Below are 6,814 nucleotides of genomic sequence, written 5' to 3'. Positions count from 1 at the left end.
TCCTTCTCTAACGTTCTAGCGTGTATATCAATGGACGTAAAGAATATGCACAAAAGGCTTAAAACTGTAGAAACACATTCATCATTCAGTCAGCTTATAGAGTGTGGTTTTGAGAGCTCAGCTTCTCAGAGGGAGAACTTTCGAAAAAGACAAGCGTGCCTTTTCACACTACTCCATACACACATAACATTTCACACAGCAACAGTCCAAGAATTTTTCATCACCTGCTTCTCAGTTATTGTGACTGGCAGACTGCGGTCACGTCCACACATTGTCAACACTATGAGATTTCTTGTACACACATCTGGTAAACCTGTACAGTCAAATGTTATCCAATACAAAAGCCATGTCAAAAACCCCATCTATGCTAGATAAAATTTTATACTAAAACTACAGTGAATTGCCTCGTTATCCAGATCTGAATCATTATTCATTTATGGTTTTCCTTAGCCCTTGAACAACCACTACAATAAATAATATTTTGACATGTCATTGCAAGCAAACTTACCAATAACCAAATGGCCAAATTTGTCAATTTAATTGTCAATCCCAAAGTAGAACACAGAACTGCAAAAGGAGTTTTTATACAGAAAAATCCAATGTAACCACAGACCCTAGACAACTAGAAGCTAGACTCGTAAACTAGACTCAGAAACTAGACTCGGAATAAACACAAAAAAGCTTGACATTCTAACCCTGTCACAGAGCAACTCAAACTTAAATACTGATGCCATGTCTAACCCAAAATGATGGATCAAAACAAAACAGTCAATATCAAAGCACAAGCTTGTAACAATAGTAAATACAGCACCTTATATGACAAAGGTTCCAGATACCTGGCCAATATGACAGCAACTGCATAGCAACATATATTACTACATAAATTAAGTCTATTTACATATAATAACACTGTTGGCAAGGGATTTTTTTTTTCAAAATACAGTATTTACGTAAGTTTCTGCAATTTTTGATGATTTAGACATACAGCAACACTTTCCATTCATTCATTTTGTGACTAGTCTCATAACACAATTTACCTTTAGGCTTATATCAATTCATTTTCAATTGATACAATATAAATTCACAATACCACAATTATTTTGTTTTTATTAAAAAAATAAGTATGGTATTGTATAAAAAAGTTTGTGTGTTATTAAGGAGGCCTGCCAAAGTTGAATGATGTGTTGTGCGTGATTGGTAAAGCGCCTAGCCCACTGAGATGCGAACGTTTGCGAGATCTGACGAAAGTAGCAAATCTTTCTATCTCGTCAGGTTTCCTTCAAGGTCTCAATTGTTCTTAAGACACTCTGAAAAATTCTTAATTGTTTCAGAATGTCTTAAGAAGAACTGCCACCTTAAACGAACCTTGACGAATCCCTGATGTAAACGCACGTTTGCCATTTTCGTCAACACTTGTTCAAAGTTTTCTTGTGACACGAAAAATGACTAAGACTGTTTCACAATGCCTTAGGAACATCCTAAGAACAACTGTGAATTTGGAAAAAATCTGACAGATTCAAAAGAGTCGCTACCTTTGTTGATATCTGCCTATGTTTTCCTCTGAATTGGAGAGGAGTTTAAGTTTTCATGTAAAATACCGAATGTGAATTTTGGCTTTGCAGCTGTGTAATCAATATTCTTATTTTTTATCGTATTTCTGTGTTTCAGTTTATCAATTAATAAAGATCCTAGTGTTTCATTGATGTCATTTAGAAATAAGAAAAAAAAAAAACATGACCATAAACTTTTTTTTTCCTCTTAGATGTGTGCAATGAAATCCATAATGAGCATCTTAACCGTCTCATGATTTGAACTCAATGAAGACCATATTGTCTATGCATGTTTGCTTTGGCTGCAAAATGGTGGAAAGGTTTAACTGCGGGACGCCCCCATGTCCTCTTGTGGCGTTCTAACGAGAACGCATGTTTGTGCAGGCAAATTAATGTGCGTATGGGGGTTGAGGTGTGTAGGAGGAAAAAATGCGTGGGACATTGCAGTGGCCCTATAAAGCTGCAAACAGGAACCAGATGAGGTGATATTAACATGGACAAGCTGACAGGCAGGCTTCCATCTAGGTTTTCTGAGAGAGGAGGTGCTATGCGGTCTCACCGCAGACCCGAAGCTTCCCCCTTGAAAGACTTCATCTAGAGTCGATCACACCCACGAGGATCACATTCGATGAAATAAGGAAGACTTTAGTTTGGGATAGGAGTATATTTTACAAAGTAGTATCCCAATACCAACGGTGTTTCCCTTCATTTGAGCTCACTACACGAGTGTCAGCAAATTGCCAAAATGAAACATTGCGTTCATGACCACATTCTGGATCAATTTCCACTTTTTTCCTCGCAGTTCCCATGACCTTGTTACAGGGAGGTTGCCGCATTCTCTGAATGGTGCAGCGGTTTGACAAAGGGAGAAGCAGGAGTGGGGTCCAAAATACTTGGCCGGCCGGTCCAAAAGTGAGAGCCCCCGCACAGTTAGCTTCCAATTCATTAGATATTAGGATACGATGACTCTCACGGCCTGCTGCTCGGATCTTGCGACGCTTAATCAGCAAAGGATGTCAATGGGTGTTCGGCAGAAAAATGGACTGTGAAAAGACGGAGGACTTTCTGTCTTCGTGCAGGTCCTTTGCAAGTTTCCCACTGATGTGGCAAAAAGTGGTAAATGTGACCATTGACTTTGAAGCTTGTTTTTCTTGCTATGTTGTTGATTAGGCTCCCTCATTTTTCCTCGCTCGTTCTGCGCCGGTAGCAGAGTAACTGACAGGGGACTGCTGAGTGCTCAGCTAATGAAACTCATTCCCTTGCATGTCTGTCTCCACGGTAGCATTACCCTCACCAATCCACCATCTACTCCCCTGCCGGACTAAATCCCCAGGTTGACCGCCAAACAACACATATCACAGCTCAAATGCCCTCCACTGGCTCACCATATATACATATGTATATGTGATGTGGTTTCATAATATCAGGCGTATGTCTCCAATAAAGAGATTTGAGATATTGATATACAGGAATCCCTAATTTTTCGCAGTTAATGGGGACCGAAAACCCCCCTCGATAAGTGGTAAAATGCGGTGTCAAATCCCCCCCTCCATGGAATTTTCATGCACGTGTATGTGGGTACAGAGAACATCGCAATGACAAAAAAAAAAAAAAAATCATCTCAAGGGGAACTACTACAAGACAGAGACATCAATGAGGAGTGGATTACAACTTCTGCCCTCTTTGGTTGATCATGCCGGGAGCCAATTGCGCATCTTGTAGGAGTACCCCTTGAACATATTTACCTCACAAAGCAGTGAATGATCTACTAAGCCCTTATTTTCATATTCATATTTATTATGAACCTAGACTCGTGGGTGGGGGCGATGAAAAGAATTTGTAAAATACCCAAATCACACTAGAACAAAACATTTCAGATTCTAAAACTCAAACTGAAAGTTGTTGAAAATGACTGTGAAAATAGAGATCGATATGACCCAGTAGCACAAGGCGATTCTAACTTGAATAAAGTTTGATTAAATGGATAAGATATTTTTCGGATGATAGAGTGGGCCGGCGCAGTCTCAATAACGTGGTCTATTATTTTTCCATACGGCGTCCTGGGTTATAAGGTGAGCTTGAGGTTTTACACGCAATACTGAACATTAGGGTAAACAAATCAGTACAGTAAAAATTAAATCTAATGAAAAACAATTCAAGATTCAGCCCTAATAAAATAGATTTTTTTTCCAATATGTAATCATTTATTGACATGTAATATGGTTTTTTGAACCATAAGGTAAAAGTAAGGTAAAAGTAAACTGGAAGGAATCTGAATTACAGATGAAAAATTAAGAAGCTCATTTCCATACATAAGGCCTACCTGAATATAAAGTGCACTATCGATTTTTGAGAAAATTAAGAATTGTAAGTGTGCCTTGTTGTAAGAAAAATGCGGTATTTGATTAGACTTCTAAAAATACGGGTCTTCACATTCATGTATTATACTTGAATGAATGCTGATTTATTTGTAAAGCATTTGCATTTGTAAAGATTGTAAAATATTCCTGTTTTATATGTGAATACCCTGATCTGTTCTGCCATGTCACAGTTTTTAATCATTTTTCATAGGCTTCCTATTAAACAGGCGTGGTATTTTTGTCTTCAATCCCTAACGTCAAAATTTACATAAAAATTAAATAATTCACTGTGTATTGCAGCCTGTTTTGGATGTTTATGTGGATAGGGATTATTGACTAGATTTTTAATAAAAAGTAGAACGAGTAAACCAATATTTTTCCATTCTACTAAAAAAAAAAATATTCTCTGCAATTTCATTATGTCTCGAAGATATAATGTAGGCTTTAGAATTGCTATTTTCTTTACATTTTGCTGAGTGCTTTTTTGTCCTCTGGCCAGTTGTGTAAAAACAAGAAAAGAAAGTTGTGTTCAGCATCTTTTGATCAAGGCTTGGCCAATGTTATAGCCTTGGCAGAAGATTCTTTGAAAGAGCGCTTCTGTTGTGGTGTGTATATGGCTTTTATTTAGGATATTGCATTCCAACATGTCTTCATCTTATATTCACTGTATTTTACACACAGTTTTTCCTAAAGGCTGTATGTTTTAGTACCGTGTACATTTCTAGTCCAGTAAAGATAATTTCAGAGTTAATCCATCAATCATTAGTGTTGATTACACCATGAGGGACAGAAATCGATCTTTACTGTACAAATTTGTATGTGACATCTTTGGATCAAGTTCCTTTTTACACTTTGTAAAGTTTGTTTTCATTGAAATCAAATACAGAAATTGAAATACATACTAAAGAAAATGTTTAAATAAAGTAAGAGGAAGGCAAATAAAGTGCTTGTGGTAGCCTCTGTGATGGCGAGCAGACAGGAAGCGATGCCCAGTGGGAGGGCTCACTCATTATGATATCCTGTTACGGCCTGAAGCAGCCTACCTCTTACAGTTTAGTTAACATTACAATCTCTCTCTTTTCTCCTCCCAATCTTTCTTTCTACAAGGGACATTCAGGCCTGCGAACGTTCAGTAATATGATGAGAAACATATTCAAGAATTAAGGCTATGTTTTCTTTTTTCTTTTCCCCCCGCATGATGATTCAACATCACAGTCGGAGCCTGACCAGTTCATTTCCTTTCAACTCAGCAATGATCATCAAAGATGGGCATGGGAGGAAGGGCGGACTTGGGGACAGACAGATGCGTCGGTTTGGTTACAGCTTGCATGACTTTCTGCTACAGAAGAAGCCATGCCACAGGAAAAGTGAAGTTTTTTTTCTGACCAATGATAAAAGGCAGTGTTTTCAAGACAAGACAAGCAAAATGGCCGGTCAAAGAATGCTGTAAAAAGTCTGAACCAGATGCGGGCTTTTATTTTTTAGAGCAGCACAAATCAACCCCTTTAGGTATGCAATTAAAAAAAAAAAAACATGAACGAAGAAATGAAAGATCTACCAGTATGTAATTTTGTTGATATATTAATAGTTAGCCTAAATATAAATCGTGACTCAAACAAAGTTACTCATGAACTCCTGAAACGCAACAACTTTATGACTTACCACACATTGAGAAGGCCGTTGACTTTTATAGTGTATGCTGATCTGTGCATTTATTTGGAATTAGTCTAAATTCCATTCCACCTCCCCTATTTTTTACCACAGACGCCTTACTGAAAAGTAATAGCCTTGAAATTTATGAGTTCATTTGGCATCGGTGGATGATTTGGCACCAGGAGTCCTTATCACACAAATATACTGCATACACGATTACATAAATTCATACATCCATCCATTTTCTAAACCACTAATCATTCTTCAGAAATAGTCAGAATCTTGTTGTTTTTATAAAATATTCCTGGTAATGGTTTAGCATCTATCACAGGCTCCAATGAGCAATGAGGTTGTTTGAATGCAACCACTTTTACAATTTTGTCAGCTCAGTGTTTTGTTATTCAAACATGGACGATAAAATTTCACAGTGCACAGTATATTACTACTAATATATGCAGAAAAAAATTCTGAAAAATAGCCCCTAGAAAAAAAAAAATCTTAATTTACTGAGAAAGATCTTTTCATCTGTAAATATATTTTCAACCTTATCAGTGGTGTTTTACAAATAGCCCGTGAGTGGCATTTGCAAAAATAGTGCTCATTTATTTAATATAATTTAATGGAGCTTGTATAACAAATCAAGTAAATTGCAAAGCATGTTTGTGTTCTGTCTGAGCATCGATACTCCATCATCTGGATCACATTCACTTAAGTGAGCTCCTTAAATGGTACGTGCTGAAAACGTTATTGCAGTGAAAAGAAAACTTGACAGCAGATGCATATTTGACCAAAAAAATAGTAACTATAGCTTGTCTTAACACAGTAATAATCGTTTTTTTTTAAAATACTTCTATGAGTTTTGTCATTATAAGAACTCCGCTGCATGGTACACTGCCCAAGAGTGGCTTACTACTGCCGTTAGTGTTTTTTTTTTGGGGGGGGGGGGGGGGGGGGGGGGGGGAATTCCTCCAAAGAAATAAGAAGCGCCTCATGCACATGCACGACATTGGTCATACCTGGAATGGTGATGGCGTAACTGGTTTTCAGCACTTCTGCTCAGAATTCTGGCAGCATTGTTCTCTGCATCTCCTCCTCTGTCCACAATCACTTTGTCAACAAATAATTCTGTGGAAAAACCAATAGAACATTTTTTTTCTCTCTTCACTGAGGTGTTTTTTTAAATACCAAATATTAAGTCATAACAAGCACTAAGATCCTCTGCCACTGCTTTCAAATTTTGAGTGTCAACAC

The 6,814-nt window shown here is 37.5% G+C and overlaps 1 protein-coding gene across 1 annotated transcript in view; it reads right to left on the bottom strand.

The window, feature by feature from the left end:
• Window positions 1-6,579: 6,579 nt before the first annotated feature.
• The window catches only part of jcada (junctional cadherin 5 associated a), a 134,079-nt gene continuing 133,844 nt past the window's right edge, over window positions 6,580-6,814 (bottom strand). The window contains exon 7 of the transcript XR_015863659.1: window positions 6,580-6,688. The gene's annotated coding sequence lies outside the window, so the exon portion shown is untranslated. The remainder of the gene's footprint in view (window positions 6,689-6,814) is intronic.

The sequence above is a fragment of the Hippichthys cyanospilos genome, chromosome 19 (assembly GCF_059441005.1).
Source record: "Hippichthys cyanospilos isolate Australia breed blue-spotted pipefish chromosome 19, RoL_Hcya_1.0, whole genome shotgun sequence".
Classification (NCBI taxonomy): domain Eukaryota; kingdom Metazoa; phylum Chordata; class Actinopteri; order Syngnathiformes; family Syngnathidae; genus Hippichthys; species Hippichthys cyanospilos.
This window is presented reverse-complemented; position numbering and strand designations above follow the sequence as displayed.